The sequence below is a fragment of the Lepidochelys olivacea genome (assembly GCF_965140295.1).
Source record: "Lepidochelys olivacea isolate rLepOli2 genome assembly, chromosome: 9".
Taxonomy (NCBI): Eukaryota; Metazoa; Chordata; order Testudines; family Cheloniidae; genus Lepidochelys; species Lepidochelys olivacea.
This window is the reverse complement of record NC_140419.1, coordinates 33731737-33753190: the sequence shown is the minus strand read 5'-3', so window position 1 is coordinate 33753190 and position 21454 is coordinate 33731737. Positions and strand designations below refer to the sequence as shown.

Sequence of the window (21454 nt, the reverse complement as noted above, 5' to 3'; positions counted from 1 at the left end):
CAGCGGCAGCGCCCGGGCTTCTGGTCCCTCCCACGGCCCCGCCCCCGCTAGCCGGCGCATCTCCGATGAGTCCCCCTCACCCTCCTGCCCCGCCGCCCAGCCGGGCTACGCTCCGGAGCTCCGGGCCCGAGCCCCGCGCGGAGGCTCAGCTTGCTGCCGCCGCCGAGCACAAATGCAAGAGATCTGGGGCCTGGGTGAGCCACGTATCGCCCGTGTCAAACCAATCTGTGTAGTACGGCGCGGCTGGTCGCCTGCAAGACCCCAAAGGCACGCGCCGTGCGTCGGGCAGAGCGCCCCAGAGCTAGCGCGGCTGCTTGCTGCGCGGGATATGTTGTTATGACATGTGTGATGTGTTCAGCATGCGTCTTGCCTTTTCCTGGGGCACGCATGATCTGTCTATAGCACGCAGCCTGTTTCTGTCATGACGTGGTACGGAGAGGTTCACCTCATAGGCATCTCCCAGCACCATGAGCTATGCAGGGTATGTGGATTTAGTATACTTGGCTTGCATGGCATATTTATGTCCACGCTATAAATAGCACTTATACTTTCGGATGCAGGACACCCTTTTGGCCATGAAAAAATTAGAATCACTTTAAAATTCGGGTTACATTTTACAGAATGTTTGCTCACGTTTCAGATAAATAAAGGAGATTGATTATGTCCAGCTGTGACACGAGCTCCTACTGAAACTTCTCATCCATTCCATGTGGAACGGTAGGTGAATGTAACAGAGACATCTACTGGCTACTGGTGTAGCTTGTTTTCTCAGAGGCACAGGTCTTCCTTTGGACTTGGGTAAAACAGCTCCCTGGGTGTAGGCGGGCCTCTGGTTTAGTATTTCCTAGAGGGACCATTTCTTATACCAAATAGCAATGTTTATTTTCTTCTTCATTAGGCCTTTTAAAACCCTGCTAGGTCACTGTGTAACTACACCAGTTACATTAGTAATCATTAGGGCTGTAATTAAAAAAATTAATTACAATTTAAAAAAATCACAATTAATAGTGTGATTAATCGCACTGTTAAACAATAATAGAATACCATTTATTTAAATAGTTTTTGATATTTTCAACTTTTTCAAATATATTGATTTCATTTACAACATAGAATACAAAGTGTACAGTGCTTATTTTATATTTATTTTTGATTACAAATATTTGCACTGTATAAAACAAAAATAGTATTTTTCAATTCATCTAATACAAGTACTGTATTGCAGTCTTTTTTTCATGAAAGTTGAACGTACAAATGTAGAATTATGTACAAAAAAACCCCTGCATTCAAAAATAAAACAATTTAAAACTTTAGAGCCTACAAGTCCACTCAGTCCTACTTCTTGTTCAGCCAATTGCTCAGACAAACAAGTTTGTTTATATTTTCAGGAGATAATGCTACCCACTTCTTGTTTACAATATCACCTGAAAGTGAGAACAAGTTTTCGCATGGCACTGTTGAACCAGTGTCGCAAGATATTTATGTGCCTGATGCACTAAAGATTCATATGTCCCTTCATGCTTCAACCATCGTTCGAGAGGACATGCAGCCATGTTTATAATGGGTTCTTCTCAATAACCATCCAAAGCAGTGCAGACCAATGCATGTTCATTTTTGTCATCTGAGTCAGATGCAGAAGGTTGATTTTCATTTTTGGTGGTTTGGGTTCTGTAGTTTCCACATCAGAGTGTTGCTCTTTTAAGACTTCTGAAAACATACTCTACACCTTGTCCCTCTCAGATTTGTAAGCCTTGGGTTGAGTGCTGTAGCTATCTTTAGAAATCTCACATTGGTACCTTCTTTGCATTGTCAACTCTACAGTGAAACTATTCTTAAAATGAACAGTATGTGCTGGGTCATCATCCAAGACTGCTATAACATGAAATATATGGCAGAATGTGAGTAAAACAGATTAGGAAACATACAATTCTGCCCCAAGGAGTTCGGTCACAAATTTAATTAATGCATTATTTTTTTAATAAGCATCATCAGCAGGGAAGCATGTCTTCTGGAATGGTGGCCAAAGCATGAAGGGGCATACGAATGTTTAGTATTTAAGTGCCAGATATTCCTTGCAATGGCGGCTACAAAACTGCCTGTTCTCACTTTCAGGTGACATTGTGAATAAGAAGCAGGCAGCATTATCTCCAGTAAATGTAAATGAACTTGTTTGTCTTAGCAATTGGCTGAACAAGAAGTAGGACTGAGTGGATTTGTAGGCGCTCAAGTTTTACATTGTTTCATTTTTGAGTGCAGTTACGTAACAAAAAAAAATCTACATTTGTAAATTGCACTTTCACGATAAAGAGATTGCACTACCGTATTTGTATGAGGTGAATTGAAAAATATTTTTTGCTTGCCATTTTTACAGTGCAAATATTTGTAATAAAAAATAACAATGTAAAATGAGCACTGTCTACTTTGTATACTGTGTTGTAATTTAAATCAATATATTTGAAAATGTAGAAAAAATCCAAAAATATTTAATACATTTCAATTGGTATTCTATTGTTTAACAGTGCAATTAAAACTGCAATTAATCACGCTGAATTTTTTTCATCACGATTAATTTTTTGAGTTAATTGCGGGAGTTAACTTCAATTAATCGACAGCCCTAATGATCATATTGTGTATGGCGCCACACCTACCTTGTGAGCTCATGGATGTGGTATGTTTTCAGGGCACAGGGATTAGCCAATGTGTGTTCAGAATCGCAGTGCAGTTATCTGGCTACACCACTTTATTTTTCAAATTTATGATATTTCTACTATAATTAAGGGCACAACTCTGTGTCTCTGAGGCTGCTTCTTACCTCAGTGTCCAATGCAAAGAGCCTGTAATAACAGAAAATCCATGTCTGGAGTGTGCAGTAGGTAGTTCTACTGCGAGATGATCTGACAGTGTATTCCTGACAAAGCAACTGGAGTACCAAAATGAATAAGGAGAGATAATGTCATTCAGCAGGAGAAGACCTGAAAAACTGCGCTCCTGCTTGTGCTATGGGGACATAAAATATCCCATGGCACTTTCCTAAGAGATGTAACTTTCCCCAGTATGCTTGTCCAAATCTTCCCTGCCTCCCCTCCCCAACTGTATAACGTACTGTGATGATTGATTCCTGTCTCTTGTCCCAGAGTGGCTGCATTTCAGTGGTGCTGTATTCATGTCATTAGCCAAAAAGAGTTTTGGATTTTTTGGATGGTGCAGAAGTTCTACACTGCTCAGAATTTCTCCTGGGATTATTAAAATTACAACAATCTGCAGCGCACCTTTAGCTTTATCTATAAATATGTCTATATTGTGTACAGCAGGATACACGCTACAATAGCTTCACTTTCCATTCATTATAGCCCACCTCTATCCACATTCAAAGGAAGGGAGGGAGAGAAAATGCATGGGATTCCCCCACAAAAAAGGTAGCTAACATTGACTGTGGAGAATTTGAGTCTATCATACACAATAGCTAACAAAAAGATAGCCATTCAAAAATTCTAAACCTTAACAAATATGGGAATGGCAAATTAAGATTAAGAATATTCGATAAACCCTATTGTTCATAAATTTTCTTAGCAATACTGACATGCAAAAATTCACGTTACACATTCTCATAACAACCCTAAATCTGACCCACAGTATGTACACACACACACACACACACACCTGTCTGTCTATCTTGGAGAATACAAAATGTCTAATTAGGAATGTATATGTCTGTAGCACTGTTTACTACTGGAATGTGTAAGGATAATTTTCACTGGTAATATCGTTGAACTAATATATGAAATTTAAGGATTATATAATAGTCATTATTACCTCAGCTTGACATTTCCATCTTTAAGGATTGGAGATTTTTTTAATGGTGATGCCCTTCTTATGTATTTTCAGTAGGGTTACATTACTTATTGTCCTAACATTAACTGTCAGCCAACAGAGTTTTTGCATGGGAATTTGTTTTCAAAAAGTAAAATAAGGAGGCCTGAAAGTTTGTTTGTTTTTAATGTTTAAATGATCTATACTGAAGTTAAATTTTTTAAAAGCATCTAAATGACTAGGAGCCTTAGTCCCATTTTCTAACATGACTCAAGGTATGTCTTATGTAAGCCCAAGGTTAGTAGAACTTGAGTTAACAGACCCAGGGTTTGTTAACCTAGGGCTTCATTGCCTACACTCATTTGTAACTGCAAGTGAGGAATTGTTGAACCCTGGATCTCAGCCTGGGGCTCCAGCATCTACACTGCATTATGCAAACCTAAGTCCAACCACCCGAATTCCAGAATTCCTAGTGCCGTCCCTTGTGGCCATTCTAGCCCTTACTTCATGCAACACGGGAAAACTTCGCTGTCCACCAAACTTAACTGTGCAGAGGATAAAAGAAAATCATCCTGTTGGATTGTGGAATACTTTGGAGGACTCCTAGAGCATGAGTCCAGTGGGTCTGTGTCTGCATTACAAAGCAATAGGGTTTGCATCCTGGGTACTGGCTTGACTCAGGCTCAGACCCTCTGCACTAACCCAGGGCTTAGAGGGTGATTTGTGAGTAGAGAGAAGGTGGAGTTAGGCTTGAGAGTGAGTTTGAACCCTGGGCTTACACGGCAATGTAGACACACCCTTAGGCATTTAGGGTATATCTACACTGCAATAAAAAACCCTGTGGGGCTCGGGCTGCAGGGCTATAAAATTACAGTGCAGACGTTTGGGCTCAGGCTGGAGATCAGCCTCTGGGACTCTCCCCACCCCATGCCCAAATATCCATTTTATAGCCTTGCAAACTGAGCCCCATTAACCTGAGTCTGCTGACATGGGCCAGCCACAGGTGTTTTATTGCAGTGTAGATGTATCCTGTACGGGTACGTCTACACTGCCAAGTAGGCCTAGGATTCAAACTTAGGTGCAAGCCTAGCCCCCTCCATCTACACACAAATTGCACTAGACTCAGGGCTTAGACTCAGGGTCCCAAGATCCCACAGGGGTGAAGGATCCAAGCCTGAGTCAAGCTGAGACCCAAGGATCAAGCTCTATTGCTTTGCATTGTAGAGATAGACTCACAGAATTCATGCTCTGGGAGCCTGCCAAAAATATCCCACAAACACTTTAGGAGGTGTTAAGGAGGGAGACACGCAGCCACAGACTTGCTAAAGGTCCTCAGGGTAGGAGCTCTTCTAAGGTGGGAAACAGCAGGAGCTCCTCCCCACTTACCTGCAGGAGACACATAGCAGGGACGTCCTTCTTCTACAGAGTTTAGGAATTCCACAAGAGAGAAGAGTCTCCATACTTCTCTCCTGGGGAGTTCCTGATCTGTACAGGGGAGGAGACCTTTTTTCCTGACATGATGCCTCACACCTCTACTACACCAGCCAGTCACATTTCTCCCTGAATCCCTTAAGTATTAACATGTACAATGTTGTTATATGCTTGACTTTTATATGTAAATGCTCTATACATCTGATTCTGATGGATGTTTATAAATGGCATAAAACAAAATGGCAAGCATGTGAAATGGCTACAGTGACTATTGATTATTACTGTTTACCAGACTCCTGAATATTCAATAATGTGCAAAAAAGCCCAAAGGGTCCCTATGATGTAGAACAAGGTGCAAAAGCTAGAAGAGACCAAAAATATGTCCAAGGGAAACTTTCAAAAAGAAGGTTTTTACTATATTCAGCTTCCTATATGAGATGTTGATTTCTTTAGAGGCTGAGAAATCTAGCTCCATCTGGCATGTGCTTAACTTTAAGCAGGTGACTAGTCACATGGAAGGCAATGTGCTTAAGTGTTTTGATGGATCAGGGCCACATTGCTCAGTGCCTTGTAAGATTGAGCCCTGTTGTTTTTAAACTTTCTAAAACCAGCCAAGCTGCACCTTAATCGGAAACATATGTATTAAATCAGATAAAAGTTTGCAGCTTTGATTTTCAAGACACTGAAATCTCAGTTAGAAGGGGGCTGAATGTAGCCTGAATCACACACATCAGAGTGCAGCCTGAAACAGAGACCCACTGCTGACACCTCCACAGTCCTATGGAGATAAAAATCTAAGAAGAGTGCCCAGCACCTTTTAAATATCAAACCAGAATATTTGCCAGAGCTCTCTTTTGTAGATTTTCAAAGTAAACAGGATGTTGTGGTTTGTCTCCTTTTGACCCCTCTCTGTCTTCTCACTAACATTTACATTCTTTGCTGCTCTCAACACCAGAGGTATTTTCTGAAAGCTTCTCTCTTTCCCAAATAAACCTTGACAACAATTTCATTTTTCCCGATGTAACAATCAATTTACCAGGCACTCTAGACTGAATCAGATGGGACTCTATATAATCCAGTCTGCTGTCAGTTGATGGTCCACAAAGGAAGCTTAGAATCCACTGCAATTAGCAAAGTGATTGAACATACGGGTTGGGGTTCATCTTTATTTCTTAATGTACACAACTTTTATACAACCTAAGACAACTGAAAAAGCTGCATTAACTAGTTCGTGGGTACTGCTAGCATGTGGCAAAACCATTACTGAAATGAACAAACAGAAGCCAGTCTCCACTATTTTGACTACCAAGACAATGTTCATACAATGCAAAAGAAAACTTGTCTGTTGTGACTATTCTGCATGTCACTTTTATCTATGACAGCAAGGTACAAATGCTTTTACACACAAACCCATCACCAACCAGACTGGAAATCTCAGAATCAAGTAATACTGGTCATTTCTTTTAATGTGATTTTTTTTTTTGGGGGGGGGGGGATGATATTGGTCAAGGTCTTCCTTTAATGGTTCCAAATCTTTACACCGGGGGGTCATTTGCTATGAGGTAAGAGGGGCAGTTTTCCCCCCTCCCCCGCTGACATTGATTTGACCAACTGGATTTTTCATAGGTCTATATGCTCCACTATGTCTTCCATTTGTGGCCTCTCATCCCCTGACTTTCCAGGATATAGTACGTATGCAGAGTTGTTGTAGCCGAGTTGGTCCCAGGATATTAGAGAGACAAGTGAGGTAATATCTTTTATGGACCAACTTCTGTTGGTGAGGGAGACACGCTTTCGAGCTACCCAGAGCTCTTCTTCAAGTCACCTGGTAATAAAAGATATTACTTCACCCACCTTGTCTCTCCAGGAGATAGTATCACATAGAACATTCTACATGCTGACACAGTTTTGACCCCCTCCCCCAGAATTTTTCTGAAATGACCATCCACAGAACTGGTGTAAAGAGGGAGGCAAGTATGAAAATATAGTTAGGGGCCAAGACTTATCAAATGTTAAATGGGTTAAAAAAATATCACGTCAGGAAAAACTGCTTCTTTTTGGTCCTATTCTGTACCTAATTCTGCTTTTCTTCTCAATGGTAGCCCATAAGCCTCTTCTTGTGTAGAACACTTATCAAATGGTTAATTTGTATAAGGCCACTGCTTCCACAGACATGTTGCAATAGTGTTACACTCTCAGTCAATGAGAATGAGTCCTGATGAAACTGGCCATGGTACTGGAGAAGAGTTTCGGAACCAGGCAGCGCTAGAGTTCAGGCAATTTTCAGTTAAATTCAGATGTCATAATTCTTCTCTAATTTTTCTTACTCTCAGCCAATGAGAAATCTTTTTTCTAAGAAAGGAAACACACACATACAAAGAAACTTGTGTGGATTCATATTTCCAGTGTTTCAGGTATTTACCTGTAAGAAGATGTAGGTCTTTTCCTATTAATTTTTCCCCCATAGTGCCAAATACTGGTGTTTCTTTTCTTGTAAACAAATTTGTATTCAGATATTACAGTATGTGGACTGAATTATTTTATACATTGCACTCACACTTGCCTTAATCGGTCTCAATTCTATAGCCAATAGACCAAATTACTAAAGTCAATGGCATTTCATAGTTTAAATAGGGGCAGAATTTGATTTAGTGGTGCCAATTTTAATTTCATCTACCCAGTAGTCGATCCAAAGTAACTACATTGACTCCTGGAATTGACACCTCCTCATCTATTGTTGGGAGTGGGCTACATCCACTCTGATTGAATTGGCCCTGTCAACACTGGTTCTCCACATGTGAGGTAACTCCCTTCTCTTCATGTGTCAGTATATTTATATCTGCATCTGTAATTTTCACTCCATGCATCTGAAGAAGTGGGGTTTTTACCCACAAAAGCTTATGCTCAAAAAAATCTGTTAGTCTTTAAAGTGCCACCAGACTCCTTGTTGTTTACATTGACTTCAGTATACACCTCTACCCTGATATAACACTGTCCTCAAGAGCCAAAAAATCTTACCGCATTATAGGTGAAACTGTGTTATATCGAACTTGCTTTGATCCACCGGAGCACCCCCCGGAGCACTGCTTTACCGCGTTATATCTGAATTCGTGTTATATTGGGTCTCGTTATATCAGGGTAGAGGTGTATTTATGTTTTCCCTGTTAATAGCTATTAGATGTTTTATTTTCTCTGAATCATCTAATGCCTAATAATTCAACATTCAGGATGATACTCTCCCTTTAACTTGTTGCCTAGTCTACACTATGCAAAGTTAGGTTGATGTAAGCTGCCTTGCATAAACCTAGTTGTGCATATGTCTACACTTTGTTCTTTAACCACTTAAAATCTGCCTTTTATAGTTAATAAAATTTGTTTTGTTTATTATAAAGCCCAGTTTCTGTTGTGCATGTCTTCCTCCACATTGAGGGAAGAGGCGAATTTCATAATATACCTTTGAATCTGCACCCCAAGGGAGGTGGACACCTGAGTGTTGGGGCAAGTCCCTTAAGCTGAGGCTTCCCACAGCTGATCTCAGTATCTGTGTCATTCTACAGTTAAGTGTGGCCCTGCCTGTGTGTGTGTGTGCCAGAGGAGGCTTAATAGCCTGGCTCAGCAAGAAAGGTAAAAAGGGTGCCCTGGCTGGCAGAACAGGTGGGCTCAGTGATATCCCAGCACATCAGGTGGCATCTTAACTGGGGGCAATCTGTCACAGACGGTATGGAGGGCTGCACAGGTTTCTGGGATTTTTTTTTAAAAAGGCATGAAAATTATGGGATAGAAACAGTTGCACACTGGGAAATTGACCACTTGTTCCCAGTCACTTTGCGCAACTCATTTCTGCCCACAATGCATTGCCAAAATTTCCCAAAAGACAGTGCACTGGATGTTGGCACATTGCATATGGCAGTACCTACCCATGGTGCACCGCATTGAGCATCAACACGCACTCTTGGTGACAACACAGAAAGCCAAGTATACACATGTACACACGATATGCTAACTGCAGCAGCTTTATGCCGATGTAAATTGCGTCAACCAAAATTCGTAGCATATACATGGCTTGTGTCTTTTTAAGTACAGTAGAATTGTCTAATTGCTGGACTCTGCTGAATTGTTGAGCTTCACAGCATTCCCTTGCCTTAAGGGCACTCCTAACCATTACTACAAAATACTGTTTAAAAAAATCAGTTCTGTTATTTAAACAGTACTTCTCCAAATATTGTAAGCAATTAGCAATCCCTGTTTTTAAGATCCCTATTTCCCTTATGCAAGCTCACACATGCTTCATTAAACATAGCTTGTTCCTCAAGAATTCAGTTTACCTTGTTTTTCTGCAGTGTAATAGGCCTAATTAGGAAATTAAATGTTTTGTGAAGTACTTTAGCTAATAGTGTCCATCCAAAAACAATTGTTACTGTTAAAGATATAGTATCAACCTGTTATACACAAATGCATTCTCCTTCCATAGATGGAGGATGCCATATGTATTTTCTTCAATGGGAAAAAAAAACTTTAGCAGATGTGTTTTTAAAGTCATTTTTTTGCTCCAGAGCAAACCAAACACAGAATCACTGAGGAATCAAGAAATGTTGACTTATGAAGTATTACCTTGTTTTAAAAAATGTTCATGGGTAAATCTGAAACTTCATACTCTAGCAAACTTTCCACAGAAATCAGTGGGAATTATGCTTGAGTACGGCGCTCACCTCTAAGACAGCTGTGTATAGAAAAGTTATCCTGCCAGTATATTGCTTCTGCCAGGGGATTTGCCCTTACTCTAAAGGAAGGTTTAGAGTTCTTCAGTCTAAACATATATGACTATGACCATTTAGACACCAGATCATAATTCTTTATCTATCTTTTTACAATATCTTCAACAACAACGAACAGAGGCCAAAATTCTTCTCTTATGGACATTGAACTTAGTGGGGTTACATGGGGATAACCCAGAACAGAATTTGGATCTAAATGTTCTATTTTAAACTTTTTATGTATAGAGACAACTAGAAGGCACTTTAATCTAGAAAACAAAAGAACAACAAGATCCAATGACTGGAAAATCAAGTCTGAAAAACTCAAAGTGGAAATAAAATACACACTTTTATTAGTGATGGTAATTTTATTTTTATTTTATTTATATTTTATTTTTATTAATGATGGTAATTTTCCATCAAGTTGAGTATATAAATGACAATGAGATGTTTTTCTAAAAAAGATGCCCTAGTTCTATGCCAAGCTACTGGGCTCGATATAGGACTCAACTGGTAAAATTCTATGGCCTGTATTATGCAGAAGGTCAGACTAGATCCATATAATGGCGCGTTCTGGCTCTAAAAATCTATCTGTCTCCTAAAAAGAGCATTAATAGAGACAGCCAAATTTTGCTCTCAGATAAATCCATACAATATTACTGCCTTCTGTAGACTTGCACAGACTCAAGCAAGAAAATAATTTTGCCCTGCAATTACATTCAAAGATTAGGCACATATGTCATGTTCGCTCTGGTCCATTGGAATGTGTACCTCCATTCAAGATGCATGCTACTACATTGTCATTTCTTTGCTCTGCAGTAAGCACGGTCCCCGCAAGACAGATGTTTGAAAGGAAAAGCACAGTTTCCTTTACTCATGCTGAGCCTCATTAATCAAGTTCCTTGTCTCAAAATAGCTCTCCATGGTTCCGTGAAAAATTATTTCACTAATTTTAATTCGTGACTTTAAACTTCTCAAATGTAGTTTAACACAAATATTTTTAAATGTGGAACTTCCTTTTCTGGTATGAGAAAGCAAAACTAGATGGAACAGACATAGCTATTTAATTTCTTATTGATATAGGCATAATATACAGTATCAATCTATACCAGATCTGTGACATCCCAGTGTTCATGATGTTGCACACGATGGCCACTTGGAAACATAACTCAGAACATCCTCCTCCACCTCTTTCACTTGAGTTAATTGAATCTTCTGAGTACTGTACCTCCTTTACTCATTGAACAGTTACATTTCCATCCAATAGGAGGCAATGGTAGACCTACACATTATTTATTCTTTATATTACAGTACTACATAGAGGCTCCAACTGAGATCAGGGCTCCATGGTGCTAGGTGTTGTACATAGAAACAGAAAGAGCCAGTCTCTGCCCCAAAGTTCTTACTGCCTCAATAGACAAGACAAATAAAGGGTGGGAGACAAGAAGGATTATTATTCCCATTTTCTGATGGATTACTGAGGTTTGGACGGATTGGGGCCTTAATCAAGCAAATTCCTTAAGCATATGCTTAACTTTAAGCACATGACTAGTTCCATTTAAATTAACTAGATTACTTAAAGCATCTTCTTAAGTGCTTTGCTGGATTGGAGCCAAAGTCACACAGCAAGTCAGTGGCAGAGACAAGAATTAAATGCATATCTCCTGAGTCCCAATCTACCAACAAGATCATCCTTCTGCTCATTATCTGTATGGGTAAATATTTGGTAATAGCTTGGTTTTGCATTGTACTCTAGAGATCTAGTTCAGTACTCAGTGAAGTAAATGATAATCTTTCCACTGATTTAAATAGGATCTAGATCAGGGTTCTCAAACTTCATTGCACCATGATCCCCTTTTGACAACAAAAATTATTACACGGCCCCAGGAGGAGGGATGGAAGCCTGAGCCTGCCTAAGCCCTGCTGCCCCAGATGTGGGAGAGCCAAAGCCAAAGCCCCACCAGCCTGGGAGGAGTGGGGGGGCGAAGCCCAAAGATTTCAGCTCCAGGCAGGGGTGCTGGAACAATTTGTATAGTGTAGGTTCTGAGAGCCATTGAACCAAACTGTAAACCCTGTATATAATGGAAACCACTTCAAGCGAGGGGGTGAGGCAGCACCCACCGTAATTTTAGTTCTAGCACTTATGGGCAGGGGGTCTGTAACCTGAGCCCCGTCGCCCAGGGCTGAAGCTCTCTGGCTTCGGCCCCAGGCGGTGGGACTTGCACTTTGGAGCTGACCCAGGTGAGGCCCCAGCAAGTCTAAGCCAACCCAGCAACCCCATTAAATTGAGGTCCTGATCCACAGCTTGATAACCACTGACTAGATTGATCCCTAGAGGAGAAACTTGTTTGTGCATGTTTCTTTTGCATTTCAATATTCTGCTTATTATACTTGTTACCAATGTTTCTTATTTATTATCACACCCACTACCAGGCCTTGAGTCTGATGCCAGCAATGGGGCAAATGCTGCTTACCTTACTCACCCTGGCAATGAGTATTGTAGTATGTACTGAAGGCAAAGTAATGAGAACAGATATTAAAACCATCTCAAAGCCTGTGAAGTTGCTATTGTTTCCTCCCCCCCAAGAACATCAGCATTTCACGTACTATATTTTTCTTACTGAAAATACCTGCAATCTAGACACTATATTCCTTTCCCAATCATTGCTTACGCCATAATTACTGTGATCTCGGTTAAAGTACCAGCAATTCAACTGCTAGAAATTTATTCAAATACTGACAATATAAAGGCCTCATTTCCCCAAAGATTCTGTATTTCCTTTCAATATTTTCTTTAGATCAGATGAAAGAGAGTTGCTTAGATACCTACTTACTGAACAATCACAACAGATAAATAGCTGGGCTTTATTTAGAGAGGAATAAGTTTGTCTTACCTTTTGTTCTGAAGATGATTTAAATACATTAGGCCAAGTTGGCAGCTGTTATAAATGTGTGCAACTTCCACTGAAGTCAGTGGCATTGTGCCCACTTATGCCAGCTGTGAATCTGGCCTAATATCTACATTAGAAGTGCCTTCAAATGGAAACTGTGGCTGTTACAGACCTGAAGCAATGGGCTCTTAATGATTTCTGAAATTGATGCAGAAGTAAATATCCCAGAGAACTGGAATAATTTAGTCACTGATATGGATACCTTCTCTACAAGATTGAAAAGAGGTTTGTCAAAATATATTGAAATCCTGTTTGTCCATTTATTCATGAGGTTACTGCCTGGGTTACTATAGTAACCAGGTATCCCTTGATGACCTGCCTTGGTGCCAAAAGAGTTTACATTTATGATTATCCATTCAGCTGTAATCATTGCAGTGCATTCATGAAGTGCTATGGGGCTACTTTTGTTCTCCTATATAAAATAACCCTGAGGAGAATAATTTCAAAGCTGGCTGGTTTTGTAAGTAAGCAAAATAAAAAATGGATCCATTAAACTAACAAGAAGTGACCAATTTGTTTGTACTGCAGGTGGTAGCCCCTTTCCTCCCACCCTTTGTTTATCATCGTTTCAGGGTGCTAGCTCTTTGGACAAGGACTGTCTCTTCCTATAGTTTTGCAGCGCAACTAAACCAATGTTGGTGCTCCTGCAGTATAAACAATAATAGCCAATGACACCAAACATTGTTGTAGGTCAAAAATATAGATTAATACATTTTTACAAGCTTTGGATGGATTCGGTGTAACAGGCTCCTGCAGAAAAATGTATGGTAATAAACTACCAAGAATATTTTATCCCGGATTCACCTCTCACTTACACCAGTGTATGTCAGGAGTAATTCCATGGCCATGAATAGAGTTATGTCAGTGTAATTGATACTAGAAGTCTTTAGCCTTGAAGGAAATAAAATAGGGATCAACCAAAGTTGTGAAGAAAAAGGCCTGGATCCCATCTTGCTCTCAGTCTGGAGTAAGGCCACTAAAGTCAGTACTGCTGTTCTTTCGCTTTATTTTCCTTTTTTCTGACCATCTTTAGTTTTGGATGGAAAGGAAGGATAGATGAGGAGAAGAACCAATAGGATTTATCAACAGCCTGGATGTGGGAGGAGGGAGAGAGACATTGAGGGTGTGCTAGCAAAGAGAATGGTGTCATACATTAACGAGGGAGGAGTGTTGGGAGGAAAGGGAAAATGTCTCATTTTAGCCATGCTGAGTTTGGGTCTGCAGCAGACCATAGAGCATAAAAGGCAGAAAGGGAGTTGGAGATTGAAGTGAGTGGGGCACATCAGGGGGAGTGAGTGAATTTGGCAGTCATCACCATACAGGTGAGAGCTGAGGCAATGTGAACAGATGGGTAATCCCAGGAAGAATATATAGAGGGACGAGAGGAGGATACCAAGGGCAGAACCGAAAGCATCCCAATAAAAAGAATGGGAGAGAGGCAAGAGAGGAAGCAGCAAAGGAGAGGGCAGAGGGGAACCAGAGGAGCAAAGACTCATGGACACCAAAGGATGTATAAGTTCATGATGAGAGAGTGACAAACTATGTAGAAGGCAGTGAAGAGACTGAGTTGAGTGGAGGAGAGGCTCTCACTTTCCATGGTCACATGTTTTGCGTGTCTTTGTTAACAGAGAAAACCACTGGGCCAAAGTGTCTTTTCAGTGATGAATGACTTATCGTAGACATTTAAGGTCTTGGGGGCAAATTCAGCCCACACAGCCATAGTAGAGCTCAAGTCCAGCATTCTGCTCTGCAGGTGGAAGTTTAGCACTGTAGGCACCGCAGAATATCACAGACAAGAGCCAAGGTTTTCAAAAAGGGATCCCTACAATCAGACTCCTGAATCCTTATTTATGTAACCCTGCTGCTCTTGTGACTGTTTTATAGGTGCCCTGCCCAGAATGTGCAGAGAGGCCAGATTCTGATCTCACACAATAATAATTCCACTAACTTCTTTAGTTACAGTACCTGAGTCTCCTCCCACCTACAGCTGGTATAACACTTCAGTTGAATCTTTCCTGATTTGCAGCATCATAAGTGAGTGAAGAATCAGGCTTTGTATGCATATTTATGGAAACAGTTTCTGGATACAGCCTTGGATTCAACAGAGTGACAACTGGGATGAATTTGGTCTGCAGTATGCCAGAAGGTGGGATAACATTTGGGCAATTTTGCAAGCACCTGGATGTTGACCTGAGACAATGGAACACTGAGAACTCTGCAAGGTCAAAAATGTTTTCAGCACATAATTTCTGAGAAAGAAAAAGTTTGGAGCTTCATAAATTGTTTCACAATTTCCAATGAGTATGATTTATTGTGAAAATAGGAAGTGCGCTGGAAGTCAGACTTCCTATTTCAGACCCAGGCACACGCTAATTATTCACAGGCATGTAGAGAGTTTCTAATTACTGTATCTCTACCTATTTTTGCAGACTTTAATTCTTTTGTCACCTGGGCCCAGAACTTGCAAAACACCCCTGTGTGCTAACAACCCAGGATAGAACTGTTTTGAAAGCATAAAAGAAAAATAAATTGTATAAAGACTATCCCATAGGTAAAACAGAGTATTTAGAAATTGCATTGTTGTAAAGTGGAAAGGCTGAGGGCAGAGAGAAGATATGTCATAAGGTATAAAATAATAGTGTTATTTGATGTGCAGCTCCGCCTGCCATCATATATAACAAAGATGAATGAAAATACAATGTTCTGAATGTCCTAACACATCAAAGCAAACAAGGGGAGTCCAATAGAAAACAAAGGAAGAGAGGGAACATTATAAAACATGGGACCCAATAGTGGTCATTCTATAAAGAACTAACCTCCACCTCTGGAAAATGTACTGGTTTTAGATTTTTAAGCATGGGACAGATTTCATAGAGCACTAGCTCCACATACAGAGGCCCCTGACAGCAAAGGCTAAGCACTTGCCAACTTGAGACAAGATAGTAAGATTCATAAAACAAGCAGTGTCTGCTTATAGTCTAACACACTGTATTGGCATTGGTTCCCAATAAGAGTTTCTTCTTAGAGATGAGCTGTCCCTGAGGTTTGAACTAATTAACATGTAAATAGGTATTCAGGCATTTACAAAATCAAGCACATAAGTGTACCTAAGAATCAGCATGCAATTCAAATTTATATAATAGGAATGGAGATCCCACCAAGCGTGTTGAAACAACAGTCAACACAGAACTGCAGGGATTGAAGACAGTTCTCATCAACATTCTGCATTAGATTTTGCCTGGTGTACTTAATTAAAGAATGAACTCTATGACCATATAAAGTCAGTTTTTGGGCTCTGTAAGGACTGAAGATACATATTATAAAATACTTACTGTAAAGTTTCAAGAGACTTAATCGTGGAAGGTGCTGAGCACTCTGGCCCTGATACAGCAAAGCCCTTCACCACATGCTTAACTTTCAGAATAAATAAATAATAAATAAATAAAAATGCATAAGTCCACTGAAGTAAATGCTCCAGCAAAGCTCATGTTCAAGTGCTTTGTTGGATCAGGGATGAAATGCTCGCTCAACACCTTACAGAGATCAAATCCAAGATAACTCGTTCTGTAGTTTGGCCAAGTTAAATATGCTGAGCCACAACTTTCTGTTTTCATGATAGAGAATACAGTTCATGTGTGTCCAAAGCAATTTCTGTAGGTGTAAATGAGGTGAGGAGAATGTAAGTTACTCACCCACTTTAGGGAAACAATTGGATTTTTTTAATTTTAAAAACATGCTAACAAATTGCTACGTGAAGATTTTTCTACATCTTGTGTCTCATGTTATTTGACTCTGTGATCTCTCTCTTTTGGTGTATATCAAAGGGAAGCATTTACATGCAGAGCGAAATGGATTTACTAAATCGCACAATGGGATATTTTATGCGGAACAGGGCATTCATATTTCTCACCCCGACACTGAAATTTGGGAACAAAGGGACTTATATCATAGACATTCTGTCTTTAAAAAATAAATAAATAAATTCTCTGAAATCTCTGGGCTGAACTAGCTGTGACTAAAGCATACATTTAACAGAAACTTAGCTGGTCATTTAGAGTCTGATGTTATTTCTGCTTTTTAAATTTCTGCCTTTGCGGTCAGCACCAGAGAATATTTTTCATGCAAAATTGGAGGCTTTTGTGGAAAAACAGTTGAGAGCTATGTGTACGAGGGCTAGCCTAGAAACAGTTCTCATCATCCCATGAGAATTTAAGATTTAAAAAATTTCTCCTATCCTGAATTGTGATAAAAATCAAAATCTGTTTTTCACAAACCAACAAACTGAAGCAATGTTTTGTTTCGATCGAAATACTTCGTTTCTATAATTTCAAACTGTTTTGTTTTGGTGTCGGCCTTTTCAAACTTCTGATAAATTAACTTTCAAAAATATATTTTTTTAAAACTGAGAAACAAAGACATCAAAACAAGATGTTTTGATACTTTTAACACTTTTTTAAAAATATTTTGCCAAATTGGGAAATTAAGCAAAACTCTTACGCATGAATAGTTTCAGTTTAGATGAATCAGCATTTTTTGGCAAAAATAGTTTCCTCAAAATAATATCCGCCCAACTCTAATGAGCACAATAAAGTCTCATTGCCAGTTCTGTCTGTGGCAATAGCTTTGATAAAAGATCATTTTTTCCCTTGATAAATGAATCATCTCCTAGTTTGTAGCATAAGTAGAAAATGTGATCCAATTTGTATGGGGAACTTGTAGTGTATTTCACAAACCTAAAAATGTCATCAAAGTATTACAGTATTTATCATCTAAAAGTCCAATAATCTATTCCTTTCTAAATTCAACAGCACATATCTGAGAATAAGTAAATCACAGCCATGAGGCATTTTGATTTAAAACTAACATGCATCTCTTTACTGCTAGTTTACCACCTCATTTTGAATCTCACACATATTAAGAATAATAACCCTTCAAAACTATCAGAAGTTATGCCATCTCAGTGGAATCATCAGACATTCTGTCTGTGGAAATAAAATTGGTGGCGGTGAAAGATGGAAGCAAAACTGATAAATTGCACACCTAATTTAACGCTTCAAAATCCGCTCCCAGCTTTATCCTTATCGAATTAAATGTAACCTGTGTTTTGTGGGAAAGCAACATGCTGAGTAACTGAGATAAATTAACTTGTCACCATCTTTCAAATCTAAAACAATTTAAATGTAAAATACGTAAGATAAAAGTAGAATGAAAGTTATAGACTGATGTGCTGAAGTCAGATTGATCCTTATTTGTAAGAATGACAGGTTTCAGAGTAGCAGCCATGTTAGTCTGTATCCGCAGAAAGAAAAGGAGTACTTGTGGCACCTTAGAGACTAACAAATTTATTTGAGCATAAGCTTTCGTGAGCTACAGCTCACTTCATCGGATGCATTCAGTGGAATGAGCTCACTTCATCCGATATATTCAGTGGAAAAGCATTCCACTGAATGCATGCGATGAAGTGAGCTGTAGCTCACGAAAGCTTATGCTCAAATACATTTGTTCGTCTCTAAGGTGCCACAAGTCCTCCTTTTCTTTTTATTTGTAAGAAGTTTCTAATCAAGTTTTGTATGGGATGGATCAATATTGTGTCGTGCAACACAAAAGAGCAAATTAAAATAACAGAATTACAGACACACAAAAATAAGCCTATATATGTCTCAGGAGGCAATTATTCTACATCATGATTATTACTATCTGCTTTCATTCTTCAGATGACAGAGGCACTAGAGTAAGTCGAAAGGCAACAGTCTGCTCTGTGTTATAAATACTGTTGCCATACAGAAGTATATATGAACAAATATATAGCCCTTTGTCACTGAGTGCGTCACTCACTGCAGAGCTGGTACCTCCTCCTGGTCACTCTGGTGATTAGCTTGAGGTCAACACCCCCTGTCGGCGGTTTGCATACTGTCACTGCAGCCCCTCTCACAGCCTCAGGAACTGCAGTGTCCTCTTCGTGGCTTGGCCTTCTGGTCATGTCATCATCCCTAGGTGGCGGGGGGGAGATTAGTATCACAGTCCAATAGTGAATGGAGGGGAGGGGACCTGAGCCCGCCAACTACTCCGGGTCCTAGCCCAGGGATCCTATTGACCACAGCCTCTTTCTGTGACTTTTTAGCATCTCACCATCCTGCTATGTCTCCCTGGGCCACTTCCCCATGGCCCCAGCACCTTCTTCACCCTTGCCTCAGGGCATGTCACTACCCAGTCCCAGCAGCCAGACAGGAACTCCCTCTTGCTTTCCCAGTCCCTGCCAGTAGTTGCTCTGTCCAAGGTGCTGCAGGTGTCAGTCTATATATGAGAGAGAGAGAGAGACCATACTTCTTGAGCTCCCAACAACTGACTTCAACTCTTCCCTGCAGCTCCTTTTATTCGATCCTGCTGGGCCCTGATTGGCTGCTTCTTGCATCCTCTCTCCTATTGGCTGCACCTCACACAGACTCTCTGGGCCACTCTGAGGACTCATATCCACTGCCCCCTGGTTAGATTAACCCTTTCTGCACCCATGTGGGGCAAACATCACACCCTTGCCAAACTAACTCTTTTTCAGAGTGCTGCAAAGCATCCTAGTTTGCACCATATACTTGAATCTTTTGCTAGGCCCCAAGGCCCATTGCATGAGTGACACAGGCTTTAGCCTTACCAATGACACACACAAGAATGAGACACCATGAAGAACAACCCATGCCCACCCACACCCTCAGCAGATAGGTAAATAACACATGCATGGATTTGAAGGCAATCTCCTACCTACCCAGATTTATACACGTATCTCCCTGTCACATAGATGACAATAAAGTAAATAAAACAGACCACAGCAAAGGAATAACACACCAAAAACAACAGCACAACAGACTGGGAGCTAAGTTGGAGGTGGGGGGTGAAAGAAAAACAGGATCGGGAGAAGGAAAGGGTTAAGGTTTTGTAATAATAAACAAACATGAATATATAAGACCATTCCCCACCTCCTAACACTTACAAACTCCTCCAACCTTAGTTCCCTGCCCATCTTCTTCTTGAGGCAGCTGGTAAGACCCAAGTTGCCTCCTGAGATGGAGTGTTGCAGCACTATAGTATTGGCTGGCTTTAAAAAAAGCCCCTTACTTTATCTTCACCCCTGGGTGTGGCAGGTCCTCTCCTGACTTCAACTGGGCTTGCTGGTTTCCTGATTGGGATTCCTTTGGGGTCTTGACTGTCTCTCAGTAGTGAATGTTGTTGGGTTGAACCCTCTCTCTCTGGATGCTGGTCATGGCAGGGCTGGAGCTGCCTGATCCATGCAGTTAGCATCTCAGAACAGTGCAAAACTTCCTTGGCAGTAGAGGGCGAGGGGGAATGTAGCAGGACTTCCCTGAACTGCTCTCTCCCTCTCTCAACTTCCAAATTGAAACTGAAAGTACATTCACTCCTTCACTCCCTCCCTTTCTTCCTGTCCTTGTGTAAAGTTAGGCTGTCCCTTCGCTGGCCATGTGGAAGCCTCTTATTGGCCCCAGCAAGGGGTTCTCGTTCCTTCTGTCCCCAGCCCTGACTCCAAGCATGCTGAAAATGTGGGGAGGGTCAGACTGGTTTGGAAGCCATCTTAGTTGTAGTTCCTGTTGGTAGGGTCCTCTCTAGGCTCAGCCTGCAGCTCCACAGTCTGGCAAGCTCCAAGTAGGGATTACATAAGAAAAGAATCAATTCATTTTCTGTTCACTGACAGCATCACCCATTCCTTTTCAGACAGATGCACCTGGACGTTAACCATTTTGCCATGAATAATCAGCTCAACTATTCCTACCATGTATGAGCATCTAAGGCTGAGACCAAGAGCAGTAAGAAAGGGAGGTTTAAGCCAAGTAGATTGGAATGGAAAGACCCAGTTAAAGCAACATCTGGAAGAGAACACCCCAGCACAGCAATGTGGCAATGCATCACATTCCAAATTATTCTCTGGTGACATGGTATCTCCTTGTTAATGAGATTGCATGAGGCAGAAGTACACAGAAATATGCTTATGGGGCTCTTCCTGTCACCCCGTCAAGAAATAAAGACAATTGCCCAGCTGGCTGACTCATTTCCTGGTTTAATAAATTTAGAAATGTAATGGGGGTTAAATTTGGAAACTAAGAAAATCTTTAACAGCTGTCTCAAGCTGAGCAACTGAGGGCTGGTGCAAGTCTGCTTTCCCATTTGTAGCCATAGTGTTTGGGATAAGTGATGCATTTGTGGATCTCCATATTTAGCTCCCAATCTGTCTGTATTCTTCTACCTCTTAAATGGGTAACTTCATTACCTCCAGGTGAGGATCAGAGTAGCACACAGCTGATTCAGAGTTGCCTTTCCCCATAGTATTCTTCTACCTCTTAAATGGGTAACTTCATTACCTCCAGGTGAGGATCAGAGTAGCACACAGCTGGTTCAGAGTTGCCTTTCCCCATAGTGCAAATTGCTTGGCCATTGCTAAGGATCAGGGCCACAATATTAACTACAGAATATCTTCAGAGGGGAAGAATTGGGCCCCCAAGAGTGGTT

The 21454-nt window shown here is 40.6% G+C and overlaps 1 long non-coding RNA gene across 1 annotated transcript; it reads left to right on the top strand.

Moving 5' to 3' along the window:
* The first annotated feature begins 10 nt into the window (after positions 1-10).
* On the top strand, positions 11-20967 carry LOC311526297. The gene is made up of 3 exons (XR_014712986.1): positions 11-194; positions 641-717; positions 20663-20967. It is a non-coding gene; the product is annotated as an uncharacterized lncRNA (long non-coding RNA).
* Positions 20968-21454: the final 487 nt, after the last annotated feature.